Genomic DNA, 14,449 nt, shown 5'->3' with positions numbered 1-14,449 from the left:
TACGTTTAAATCACTGAGCCCTATGGTTGTTTTCCCTCACTTTCTCCAAGCAACTTTAAGTAGTCTGTACTGTCTAAAAGTTACTTGTCCATAATTATTGTTATTCTCACTGTCAGTTTTAAAATAAGTGTAAACAAGTTATCATTTACTTACAAGCACAGTAGCTCAAAATATTTTTATCCTTATTTGACTGGCTCTGAGCACTATGGGACTTAACATCTGAGGTCGTCAGTCCCCTAGAACTTAGAACTACTTAAACTTAACTAACCTATGGACATCACACTCATCCATGCCCGAGGCAGGATTCGAACCTGCGACCGTAGAAGTCGCGCGGTTCCGGACTGAAGCGCCTAGAACCGCTCGGCCACTCCGGCTGGCTTATCCTTATTTGCGGACTTATATACGTATACATTTGTATATATTTGCAAGCTGCTATATTGCTAGTAAATTCTTATAGGCTACCCCCGTTATGTATATATAGATTATGGTGAGTCACTTGGTTGTGCCTTCATCTGTGCGGTGAATCGTCCTTATTATCATCCGCATATAAACTAACTGGTGAGGTGTGTATGTTACAGAGTTCAACTCTAATATGGATCGTGGCTGTTCTGGCTCGGCGTTTGTGTATAGGTCCTAATTGGGCTGTCCGTTGTCCCGCACCGGCAAATCCGTTGCGTGGGTGTGATACGGGGTTAACCGGACGGTGCGGCCCTCGTCTGTGCGGGGTTGGCCAATGAATGAGCGCTTGTGGACTCACCGTTAAGTGCAGTCTCATTAAGTGAGGTTATTCAGTTGTATTTCTTTCTTATTGTAGCCTTAAGGTTTCCCTTGAATATTAACTGCTGCTGTAATTTCGTTGTTTTGATGCACGGCGGGTGCTCAATTTTATGTTTCCACTTTGATCTATGATCTTGTCCTGTAGGTAAAAATGGCTCCGGTCAACAGGAAACGGTTATCTAGTTTCTGATCATTGTATTGATTTGTTTTACTTTAAACTATTGCCTAGTTGTTTTTTTATCTCTTTAATACTTTTCATTGTTAAAACAATTGTACTGCACGTGAATGTTCACCATAGTTATATCGATGTACAATCACTGTGATAATAAAATGTCATGGTAACTGATGTTGAATTACACCATCTTGGCCAGTCCTTCACGATTACTGCTTCTCGGGCACAACCATTGCTGGTTCCTGGTGAGGCGTTCAAAAAAATGGTTCAAATGGCTCTGAGCACTATGGGACTTAACGTCTATGGTCATCAGTCCCCTAGAGCTTAGAACTACTTAAACCTAACTAACCTAAGGACATCACACAACACCCAGTCATCACGAGGCAGATAAAAGGTGAGGCGTTAATTACTATTGAAGGTGTTATGCTTTGGTTTGCATGCCTCTCTAGGAAGGCGGTTCTATAACCGTTCCACTAAAATTACCACTGAAAAAGTGCAAGACATAATTGATAGTGACAAGGGAAGAATCCACAGCTGAATGTGTTTCTGAGCCATCTCTCACTTATTATTCGAATGCGTCAAGTACTTATAATGATTATATTGTTGACTGAGATGTTCCATTAGCGTAAAGGCTGCGTGTGACAGAGAAAAGGGAATGGCTGGTAGCAGTGAGAAGGAGAAGTAATACTCCTGATGTGTTTAAACTTCAAGCTGAATGAAATATCATTTAGCGAGTACCTAATGATGAAAAGACACCCACACCGTATTGTTAAAGAAACATATGTTATTTATTATGATGTTTCCACATCTGCATTTGTACCAGTGGCTTCAAGTGAAGCGATCTCAATATCTCACTCAAATTTTTTAAAAAAAATAATTAAATCAGTATTTCGTGCTAGTGAAACTATCTGAAAGCAGAAATAATCGAAATAAAAAAAAATGAGTGGGAAGAATTACACTCACCAGAAGCGTTGTTAGTACAAGACAGCATGAGAAGTAGATCCTGATTGACTGATGGATCGTTATCTTGACAGGGGAAACATGTATCTATTAAATGTCTTACAAGGGTTATTGGTATTACATTGTTTTAACACGTTCTATCTTAGCGCGCTTTTGGCATGCATTACACGTCCAGATTTTTATAATCAACCAGCGACTAGTAACAGATAATCTATAGGAGCGATTTGAATTGTTTATATTGAAACGTGAGCAATATGCTACTACACCTCGATTAGAATAACAAATGGTTCAAATGGCTCTGAGCACTATGGGACTTAACATCTGTGGTCATCAGTCCCCTAGGACTTAGAACTACTTAAACCTAACTAACCTAAGGACGTCACACATATCCATGCCAGAGGCAGGATTCGAAATTGCGACCGTAGCGGTCGCGCGGTTCCAGACTGTAGCGCCTAGAACCGCTCGGCCACCCCGGCCGGTTTACAATAACAAAGTGACTCACAGGTAAGCTTGGGAAAGGGAGAGAGAGTTAGTCGGCTTACCGTCAAGCGCTACGGCAAAATGGATCCGGCAGCAGCAGCTATGCACTTCCGTACTGAGTACATTCAGCAGTTCCAACCCTCCCCCCCTCCCCCCCAATGAATCATAGACCTTTCTGTTGGTGGGGAGGCTTGCGTACCTCAACGATACAGATAGCTCAGCAACCACAACAGAGGGGTATCTGTTGAGAGGCCAGCAGCAGCCTCGCCAGTTGTTGCAGGGGCTACAGTCTGGACGATTGACTGATCTGGACTTGTAACACTAACCAAAATGGCCTTTTTACAAATCTTTAACATAATGCAGCGCGTTAGCTACCGTATATGTATAGAAAATAAACAGTTTTTCAGCCTTCAGTTGCAAGGTAATTTTTACTCGTTTACCTAGGTTTCGATTCCAGTAATGGAATCTTCTTCAGAACAAAAAATGAAATTATTTTGAGAGCCAAACACTGGCTGGTCTTTATTTCTGCCCGGTGTAGCTTCGTGTACGTTCGCCTTAATGGTTTTAATTTTGACAGACATAATCTTATGATTATGCGTCGTTATTGTTTTAATTTTTAATCTGTGACATGGCCAGTGTTTGGTTCTCAAAATAATTTAATTTTTTGTTCTGAAGAAGATTCCATTACTGGAATCGAAACCTAGGTAAACGAGTAAAAACTACCTTGCAACTGAAGGCTGAAAAATTGTTTATTTTTCAAAATGGCCTTGTTGTTCTGGTACTGCGAACGGCTGAAAGCAAGGGCAAACTACAGCCGTAATTTTTCTTGATGGCATGCAGCTTTAATATATGGTTAAATGATGATGGCGTCCTCTTGGGTAAGATATTCCGGAGGTAAAACAGTCCCCCATTCGGATCTCCGGCGGGGACTACTCAGGAGGACGTCGTTATGAAAAAAAAAAAAAAAAACTCCCGGTCTACGGATCGGAGCGTGGAATGTTAGATCCCTTAATCGAACAGGTAGGTTAGAAAATTTAAAAAGGGAAATTTATAGATTGAAGTTAGATATAGTGGGAATTAGTGAAGTTCGGTGGCAGGAGGAAGAGGACTTCTGCTCAGGTGAATACAGGGTTATAAATACAAAATTAAGTAGGGATAACGTAGGAGTAGGTTTAATAATGAATAGAAAATAGGAGATCGGGTAAGCTACTACGAACAGCATAGTGAAGGCATTATTGTAGCAAAGATAGACACGAAGCCCACTCCTACCCCAGTATTACAAGTTTAAATGCCAACTAACTGCGCAGATGACGAAGAGATTGAATAATTGTGTGATCAGATAAAAGAAATCATTCAGTTAGTCAGGGGAGACGAAAATTTAATAGTCATTGGGGACTGGAATTCGACAGTAAGAAAAGGAAGAGAAAAAAAGTAGTAGCTAAATATGGAATGGGGGTAAGGAATGAAAGAGGAAGCCGCCTGGTAGAATTCTGCACAGAGCATAACTTAATCATAGCTAACACTTGGTTTAAGAAACATGAAAGAAGGTTGTATACGTGGAAAAGGCCTGGAGACACTGGAAGGTTTCAGATAGATTATAGAATGGTAAGACAGAGATTTAGGAACCAGGTTTTAAATTTAAGACATGTCCAGGGGCAGATGTGGACTCTGACCACAATTTAATGCTTATGAAATGTAGACTAAAACTGAAGGAACTGCGAAAAGGCAGGAATTTAAGGAGATGGGACCTGGATAAACTGAAAGAATCAGAGGTTGTAGAGAGTTTCAGAGAGAGCATTAGGGAACGATTGACAAGAATGAGGGAAAGAAATACAATAGAAGAAGAATGGGTAGCTTTGAGGGATGAAATAGTGAAGGCAGCAGAGGGTCAAGTAGGTAAAAAGACAAGGGCTAGTAGAAGTCCTTGGGTAACACAAGAGATGTTGATTTTAATTGATAAAAGGAGAAAATATAAAAATGCAGTAAATGAAGCAGGCAAAAAGGAACAAAAGCGTCTCAAAAATGAGATCGACAGAAAGTGCAAAATGGTAAAGCAGGGATGGCTAGAGGATAAATGTAAGAAAGTAGAGGAATATGTCACTGGGGTAAGATGGATACTGCCTATAGGGAAATTAAAGAGACCTTTGGAGAAAAGAGAACCACTTGTATGAATATCAAGAGCTCAGATGGGAAACCAGTTCCAAGCAAAGAAGGGACACCATGAAGGTGGTAGGAGTATATAGAAGGTCTATACAAGGGCGATGTACTGGAGGGCAGTATTATGGAAATGGAAGAGGACGCAGATGAAGATGAAATTGTAGATATAATACTGCGTGAAGAGTTTGACAGAGCACTGAAAGACCTGAGTCGAAATAAGGCCTCAGGAGTAGACAACATTCCATTAGAACTACTGATAGTCTTGTGAGAACCAGCCATGACAAAACTCTACCATTTGGTGAGCAAGATGTATGAAACATGCGAAATACCCTCAGACTTCAAGAAGAATATAATAATTCCAAACAAAGCAGTTGTTGCCAGGTGTGAAAATCACCCAACCTTTAGTTTAATAAGTAACGGCTGCGAAATACTAACACGAATTCTTTACAGACGAATGGAGAAGCTGGTAGAAGCTGTCTTTGGGGAAAATCACTATGGATTCCGTTGAAATGCTGGAACATGTGAGCAATACTGATCCTACGACTTATCTTAGTAAATAGATTAAGGAAAGGTTCAAATGGTTCAAATGGCTCTGAGCACTATGGGACTTAACTTCTGAAGTCATCAGTCCCCTAGAACTTAGAACTACTTAAACGTAACTAACCTAAGGACGTCACACACATCCATGCCCGAGGCAGGATTCGAACCTGCGACCGTAGCGGTCGCGCGGTTCCAGACTGTAGCGCCTAGAACCGCTCGGCCACTGCGGCCGGCATTGAGGAAAGGCAAACCTAAGTTTCTAGCGTTTGTAGACTTAGAGAAAGCTTTTGACAATGTTGACTGCAATGTTCTCTAATTCTGAATGTGGTAGGAGTCACATACAAGGAACGAAAGGCTATTTACAATTTGTACAGAAACCAGATGGCAGTTATAAGAGTCGAGGGGCATGAAACGCAAGCAGTAGTTGGGAAGGGAGTGAGACAGGGTTGTAGCCTACCCCCAATGTTATTCAATCTGTATACTGAGCAAGTAGTAAAGGAAACGAAACAAAAATTTGGAGTAGGAATTAAAATCCATGGAGAAGAAAAAAAAAAACTTTCAGGTTTGCCGATGATATTGTAATTCTGTCAGGGACAACAAAGGACCTGGAAGAGAAGATGAACGAAATGGACTGTGTCCTGAAAAGAGGATATAAGATTAACATCAGCAAAAGCCAAACGAGGATAATGGACAGTAGTCGAACTAAATCAGGTGATGCTAACGGAATTAGATTAGGAAATGAGACATTTAAAATGGTAGATGAGTTTTGCTGTTTTTGGATCAAAATAACTGATGATGGTCGGAGTAGAGAGGATATAAAGTGTAGAGTGGCAATGTCAAAGAAAGCGTTTCTGATTAAGAGACGTTTGTTAACATGGAGTATAGATTTAAGTGTCAGGAAGTCTTTCCTGAAAGTATTTGTATGGAGTGTAGCCATATATGGAAGTGAAACATGGACGATAAACAGTTTAGACAAGAAGAGAATAGAGGCTTCCGAAATGTGGTGCTACAGAAGACTTCTGAAGATTAGATGGATAGATCACGTAACTAATGAGGAGGTACTGAATAGAATTGGGGAGAAGAGGAATTCGTGCTCAACTTGACTAGAAGAAGGGATCGGTTGGTAGGACATGTTCTGAGGCATCAAGGGATCACCAACTTGGTGTTAGAGGGCAGCGTGTAGGGTAAAAGCCGTAGAGGGAGACCAAGAGATGAATACACTAAGCAGATTCAGAAGGATGTAGGTTGCAGTAGGTACTTGGAAACGAAGAAGCTTGCAGAGGATAGGGTGGCATGGAGAGCTGCATCAAACCAGTCTCTGGACTGAAGATCACAACAGCAACAAACAGTTTCACAGTTAGCTTCACACATTCCGTAAAAGAGTCACACCCCATCAGGAAACAAAACAAATAAGACAGATGTAACCCGACTCGTGTCTAATTGATCGTTGCTATGCTAGCTGTCCTGTAAACAACTACCTTTCGCTATCTTTGTTATTCTGATTCGGGCATATGAGGCTCGGGATGAAATTCAAACGGCATACAAACGGCATTCGAACAGCATACAAAACTAAATGGCAGGATCCATTTAGATATTAAAATACGCGCGGTATTGAGTCACAGAAATTAACTGTAAATCATCGAATGAGGCATTTTCAATTAACTGCCATTCCTAATATTATGTGAAAAGCTCCAATGAAAATAAAGTTTCATGTCCAAAGACTAGTTTCAGCACAGTACTCTTTTCGTGTTTACAGCAGGCTTCAAGTGTGTTAGTGTCAAACGCAAACTTTGTTCCCTTAAAGAGCACTGCAGCTGATAAGTCGAAGTGATGAATACCGCATCTGCACCTTATCGCTCTACGAGTTCCGAAGCAGTCTGCAATTTATCATTATCACTTCAGTAGAAGTTAAAAGAGTAGAAGCTGAAGGGAACATCTTCGCGTAAAAAAAAGAGAGAGGAAAAGGAATGTTTGCCTATTATGCCTTTGCCTTTCGGATAACATCACTCACTGCGTTTGGTTATATTCTACGTTACTGCACATTAAGAATGAAGCAATAATAGAAATTCCCAGGTAGGAAAACGCATTTTCATTTCATTGTTAATTTTCATTGTTACACCTAAACAAATTATAAACTGCAACAGACTTTCACATACCTCCTTCAAAGTCTTGTTTAAATTGTGTTCCACATCTTTGATATAATACATTTTTATGCAAACCGCTAAACAGCTGCTGCACCTATTTTCGAGTATTTTGTCATCATTTGGCACCGTCACCGTTGATACTGCTGCTCGATTTGTATGCCCAGCTACCGTCTCGCTGATCATGTTCTGTGGGGAATTGTGCCGTGGAAATGCGATACAAATGCCGAAGGCAATGATCCAAAGTTCTCACACGTCTCTTCCCAATACCATTATCTTCACTTTACCCAAAATTACACCTACTCTGCACTTCGGACCGAATCTTCATCATAACACTCTGCTGTTTTTATGGTGACCTATACGTTTTTTCTGCGCCCGTATTACTGCTCATACGACGGACCTCGTCACCATAAACCAGTCGAATCTCAATTTTCAACAATCCCAAAGGTACAGTGTCGTCGTGAAGTGCGAACTAATGATAACTGACGTCTGTGAACCTTTCAGGAAAACTCCAGGGAAATACTACGACCCAAAGGAGTCCACGCAGCTGTAGAAGCGACACTCTGACAGAAGGAGAGTCAGTGAAGTTCTGGAAGATACCAACAGCGCACTTGCAGTGCTGTGGCCAAGTGCCTATGTTTATCGGTTGAGGATCCATGGCCCAAACAGCCCGATCGAGGTGGTCCCACAGATTCTCAATTGGATTTAAATCCTAGGTGTTTGGTGCCAGGGGAATACCACTTCTCACCACTGTGCTCTTCAAACCACGTGTGTACTGTGTCAGCTGTGTGACACATTGCATTGAACTGCTGGTAGTTGCCATCGTGCTGATGAAACACTGCATGTATGGGTTAGATGGTCCCCAAGGATAGATGCATACCTGTGTTGATTCATTGTGTCTTCCAGAACGACGAGAGTAGTAGGGCAAAGTTCTTTCTAACGCATTTTCGATATCATATTGAGATGTAAATTAATTCAGTCGTGACAGCTGGTTGATTCACCTCCCCAACCCAGAGGTTCCTTTACCCTTTTGTTCTGCTACCTGGTTTATGAGTCCCTGAGGATAATCTGTCTTTTTGAGAAATCCACCACCCTATCCCCCTCCCCCACTGCCACCATCTGTAAATTGGCAGGAAAAAGACTCAGTCTGTGCTGGAGAGGAAGGATCTCATGACACAAAATACAGATCAATGTCAATAATGTATTGCTGCATATTCTTTACTCAATCAGTTTGCATGTGGCAAGGCTTCTCCCTCTTGGGAAATAACTCAGTTGCAGTACATCTACTCTTATGATGTCACTCCACGTCCTTTTGGTGGATACTGGTGTGGCTAGGTCAAAATTCTTGCTGCATCTGTCCCACAGCCCATAGGTGTCCTGGAAATATTGAGGCACTTTTGACTGACTGAGGGCATATTTATTGAGAAATATCTCATTAAACTGATTGACTCTGTGGAATATTCCAATTTGTTGGAAAAACACCCGTCATATAAGTACTCATTATATGTCTTGTAAGCACTGATGTGCTACACAAGCACCCTCCTGCACCATTACAACCCATATCCGGCAAAATAAAAAATCTTCTGATCACATCTTCACACTATATGCAGGGGAGACGTGCCAAAAGCCACAGCTGTGCTGGCTGCCTTGCATATTCTATCCCCAACCCGAAAATTGATGGGTGCCAATAGGAATGTGAGAGCACTAATCCAGTCAAGTGATTGTGATGTTGGGCGATAATGGATGCATGCCCAGTCGCATTTAATCAGTGGAGGAACCATGAAGCTTCAAGAGCAACTGGCATCCTCATCTAGCTCTGCATCGCCGAAGAAGCATGAAAGTAAGTACTCATTACATGTCTTTACTACTATTACCGCACCTAGTGGTTCTTCCTCTTCTTTCTAAATTTCAATTTCTTTGCTCTACTTCATGTCTTTGATGTGGATGCTTATCATTTCTTTGTTCAGCGGCCACTGGGATGTCCAGACTGACAGCAATACCCAGTGTGTGTGGACCTGCAGCGAACTCCACCAACTACTGCAGGCTTGTTGGGACTTGCAGTGAACTCCAGCCTCTCAAGGCCAATAGTGGCAGCAGCACAGTAGGATCCTGTAATGCACATGACCAGTGCGTTGGAGCAGGATAGCGAGCTGCAGCTATCCATTGCACTCCTCGATTTGTGTAATGAAGACACCCAGCCAGTCACTGACTCATAGAAGAATTACATTGGGCGTGCCAGATCACACAGTGCAGATCACCGCACTGCTGCTAGGGTCGCAGGTTCGAGTCCTGACTCGGGCATGGATGTGTGTGATGTCCTTAGGTTAGTTAGGTTTAATTAGTTCTAAGTCTAGGGGACTGATGACCTCAGATGTTAAGTCCCATAGTGCTTAAAGCCATTTGAACCATTTTTGAACAGTGCAGATCAGTACTGGTCTCCGACATACACACCATCCCAGGACATTCTAGCGTTATTGAAGGGGCAGAATGTTGATGTGGTAGATAAGAAGCTGCTGATTCCTCCCAGTGCTTGACTGCGTTTCACTTCAATTTACAATTTAACAGCTAGTGGTTCAAAGTGCTTAAATATTGGTATAGAAGCATCAGTGTAGAGTGCCTAGTGTGCTGTTGTAGAGATTGAAAATCCATCCAGAGGTGTTAAAGTGGGGTTTACAGAATTTAACTGTGTCGTGCAGAGTCAACAGATGACTTCTGAGCATTCTCCATCTCTGGATGTTTAGTGTGCTTGCCTGACACTCATGGTGAGGTCTGAAACACTCCACAATTTCAAACTTGTTTTGCCTATGGATACTGTTATCCCTTGTTTTTGAAAGACTGAACCATGGGCTGCTGTGTGGAAGAACTGTGTGTGAAGACGCTGTCAACTATCTTCTTATGTATAGTGTGCATGCAGATGATTTAGAACACTGCATCTATACGATGTCAAAAGAAAAAGCTAAAGGAACATCCATCAGTTTGAGACAAATACACACTAAATTCTGCGCATAGAAGAAACCATTATTTGCAAATACTGTATACTGTAGTGTTGTGAGGATTGAACCAGTGAATTATTACTGATGTATGCCATTGCTGATGTGTAAATAAAAAAAAGACATTATTACAAACCTTTGTTGTTTTCCTTATTTATCTACCCCATTATCATATAATGTAAGGTGTACTCATTGTAGCTCAGTCAGTAAGATGACTGCCCTATAGTGGCTACACATTATTATTATTATTATTATTATTATTAATACAAATATTCATTTTTCTATAAAAACCCATTGCAGACCAATTCCTGTACCTCTGATGTAGTCAGTATCATGGCAGGGTGGGTGAAGCATCAGGACTGGTCCTGTGATGGTGTGGAAGAAGTCTGGAAGAAGAAGAAGAAGAAGAAGAAGGGGGAAGAAGAAGAAGAATAGGATACTCCTTCCTAATAATATACAAGCAATAATTTGTTAGTCCATTCAGTTGTCGCAAGACAAATGTTCTCAAGTCACTACTAACACACTTGGATGGAGTCCGCTTTGAGCATGTAGAAGAAGGGGGAAGAAGAAGAAGAAGAAGAAGAATAGGAAACTCCTACCTAATAATATATAAGCAATAATTGTCAGTCCATTCAGTTGTGGCAAGACAAATGTTCTCAAGTCACTACTATCACACTTGGATGGAGTCCGCTTTGAGCATGTACGTGTATTTTCCAAAACGCTATTTCAGTGCAAGTACCAACTATTGCAAAAGGTACTGCAGGACGTAGATGCTGTAACATACACAACATTCTGTCAAAGCTGTCAAATTCTCCCATCAGAAAAAGTAAAGTAAAACGCAGTGCTCATATTTTATGGTGTTGCTGTGGAAAACCAGGATCAAATTCTGTGATATCTCTGTTTTGGTCATCATATGGGTATTGATGTGTTTTATTTGAATCAGACATATTCCAGAATCCTGACCAGTTGGTGATGGATAATGTGAATTTCATTGTAGCTCTCAAACAAATCAGTTTCAATTTAAAACATATTTACCAGGTGCTTGTAAGAACCAATATGTCACTCAGTGATTATGCCGTGACCCTTCTGAGACTGATCAACGAATTAGGATTATGGAACTAGAGATGTAGACCCACATCATTCTGAGAAAGAAAGTAAATCACTTAGCTGTAAAGGTTGATGGAATTGAAAAAAAATACATGACTTCACTGTAAATGTTGAATGAAGCACCGTTTCTCATATATAACAAGGTGTCAATTAAGCATAAGGTCATTGCTGTTTAAGGGAACTGTGGCTGCTAAGGTTAGGACATTTAGATCGAGAGCATACACTGAGAGAAACCTTTAAACCAGTTACTGCATCTTTCGATGAACTCTACGTGAATCACACAACAATGACGGTAATGCTATTACCAGTTACGTTAATCATCTCAGTGATGCTAGGAAAGACAAAACATTCAATGTCATGGATGAAAAACTATACATGCTGGGCATGCAGCCTGTAAGTTTAAATGGAAAAACAGTATAGATAGGTGATAGGGAATTTCAAAGAACATACTGTCTACTGAACCACATTTTTCTAAAACATTCCACAGCAGTAAAATTTTTACCCAAAGACCTGAAGATGTATGGCGAACTACTACAATTGACCAGTGTACAGACGAAAGCTGAAAACCAACACAGTGTGAAATACAGAGGCATTATAAAACCATCATTATTAGACAGTCGGTGCAGCAGTGGGGAAGGTGTTGACATTCAGTATAAAAGAAAGTCAACCATCAGCCCCTCAGTAGGAGTATATATACCAGAACGACCCCAATGAACTAAAAGATTGAGGATGATTGCTCACAGCATCAACTGCTGCAGGCAGTACCAGTCATTGAAATGATGTTGTCTCAGTAACTTCAGAGCTGAGAGAATAAGAATGGAGATGGTAGTTTGAGAAGTGCCAAACCAGCACACAAAACATACTCTCTTGGGCATGTTATGATTAAAGCATTGACCATATTCACCCAGTTTCTCAGTGAGCTGCCGGAGATTGAAGATGTGTTCTACTGTTGACTGCCCTGGCCGGAAACCTCCCTGGTACTCCCCAGTCACCGATTCTGCTACTGGCTGAATTCTATGTATGAGGCAGTTGGACAGGATCTTACAGCAGACGTTAAGCAGGGGGATTCCTCGGTAGATGTTACATTACAGGTTATCGCCCTTCTTAAGTACTGTTGCTCTATACACAGAGGCAAATCGGTGTGCACATCATGCCTACTTATAGCGTTTGTGAGTTCTGCCCTCACCACATACCACACATCAGAATCAGCCACCATACCCTGGATTTTTCCACCCAGTCTCTTGCATTTTTCTTCAGGCCCCCATCGAAACTCGCCATTCAGCAGTGATTGTTGCATGGTGTTCCTATATAGGTTACTGACATCAAAATACATAATGTAACTCAAATTAAGGGACATGCAGAACCCATACGTGGGTTATTTGCCTTGGTGTGCGTATGGACACACTGACAAAAACCCCAGCAGATACATCACTCAAACAAAAAAAGCACTTCAGCATTGGTCAATAGCTTAGCGCTGGGTTTCATTTTCTTTAGTATAGCGCACAAGACAACCCAGATGCAATAATAAAAGGTGGGATCCAGAGAATATATGGTCATGCATTTACTGGGGAATTTCTCAAAAACATCAACGAGCAATCGCACCTCTATGTCCATGAAAAGACGTGCATACTCTCCTAAGTGGAGATATTGAATTCATGCCAGACATTCATAGCATGCTCTACTCTGCTTCTGTTATCGCATCGCCCCTAAGGTTGATGGAGAATGCAGTTATGTCAGGTAACATGGTTTTGTTGAGTTTTGCCATAGTATCCATATACTTGTATGGAAATATACGCTTCCTAGTCACTAGTGATGAGCATATCCCTCAGCGTCAGAGTTTCAACAACTTTCTGGAGTGCCGTGTGGAGTGGCTGTGTGGTTAGAGGCGCCATGTTACTGATTGCGAGGCCCCTCCTGCCGGAGGTTCGAGTCCTGCCTCGGGCATGGGTGTCGGTGCTGTTCTTAGCATAAGTTAGTTTAACTAGTGTGTAAGTCTAGGGACCGATGACCTCAGCAGCTTGGTCCCTTAGAAATTCACACACATTTGAACATTTTATGGAGTAGAGCTTGCATAAAACGGAGCAAATCAAGGAAGTGGAGTGTAATTCTAGGCGTTATTCGTTTGGAGAATGAAATATGTTTCTCAACACTCACAGGCAGGACACTAACACGGTTTTTCTCCCAATCGAAATCAGCCAAGTGCTCAACAAGAAAGTGAGCGTTATATCTGCTTAAATTATAAAAGAAAACGAGTATGTGTCGCGGCAGTTGATACTTCAAGTTGCATGTGTTATGGGCGGCGTTACGAAATTGCCCCATATGATGACAGTGGCCCTACGTGGAGTTCCCGCTCTTCTCTCTAACGGTAAGCCCCAAATTAGCTGCCAATCGCGTTACTGCACAAATCTTCATTCTCCTTCGATTTGATCACGGGAACGATGACGCTGTAAACCTTATCAACCTCCCATGAAAGTTGTTCAAGCTCAGTGAGAAGCCAAACCGCAGGATTATCTCCAATACAAGATTTTTATAGATTAAGACTCGAATCATAGCGTGATGCAACTTGGTACGCTGCCACATACGGTACATGTTTCTCTGTGAAGGTATTATGGGAGGCCCGTAGGGTCACCTTCACAGTGGGTCACAGAAGTGAGGAGGCATTCAAAACCGGCATACATCACAAACATCGCTCCTGATGGTGAACATTCTTAAACTTTATGAATCTGTTTTCCTCAGTAGGCGTAATAACACATATTGGGCCCTTGGAAGAGCAATCTTCTAGATGGTTTGCTAATAACTTGTCTGAGGAAAAGGCATTGAGGTACTTTCAACAAATATGCTTTACGTGATGATTTTTTGTCAGTTTAGTGAAATGAGTTGGGACACGACTCTGATCCAGCAGTAATGATAATTGTCTTTGGCTTGGCCTGGCTCTGAGCACTATGGGACTTAATATCTGAGGTCATCAGTCCCCTAGAACTTAGAACTACTTAAACCTAACTAACCTAAGGACATCACACACATCCATGCCCGAGGCAGGATTTGAACCTGCGACCGTAGCGGTCGCACGGTTCCAGACTGAAGCGCCTAGAACCGCTCGGCCACACCGGCCGGCCATAATTGTC

The sequence above is a fragment of the Schistocerca piceifrons genome, chromosome 4 (assembly GCF_021461385.2).
Source record: "Schistocerca piceifrons isolate TAMUIC-IGC-003096 chromosome 4, iqSchPice1.1, whole genome shotgun sequence".
Taxonomy (NCBI): Eukaryota; Metazoa; Arthropoda; class Insecta; order Orthoptera; family Acrididae; genus Schistocerca; species Schistocerca piceifrons.
The sequence above is the reverse complement of the archived record's forward strand: the minus strand, read 5'-3'. Positions refer to the sequence as shown.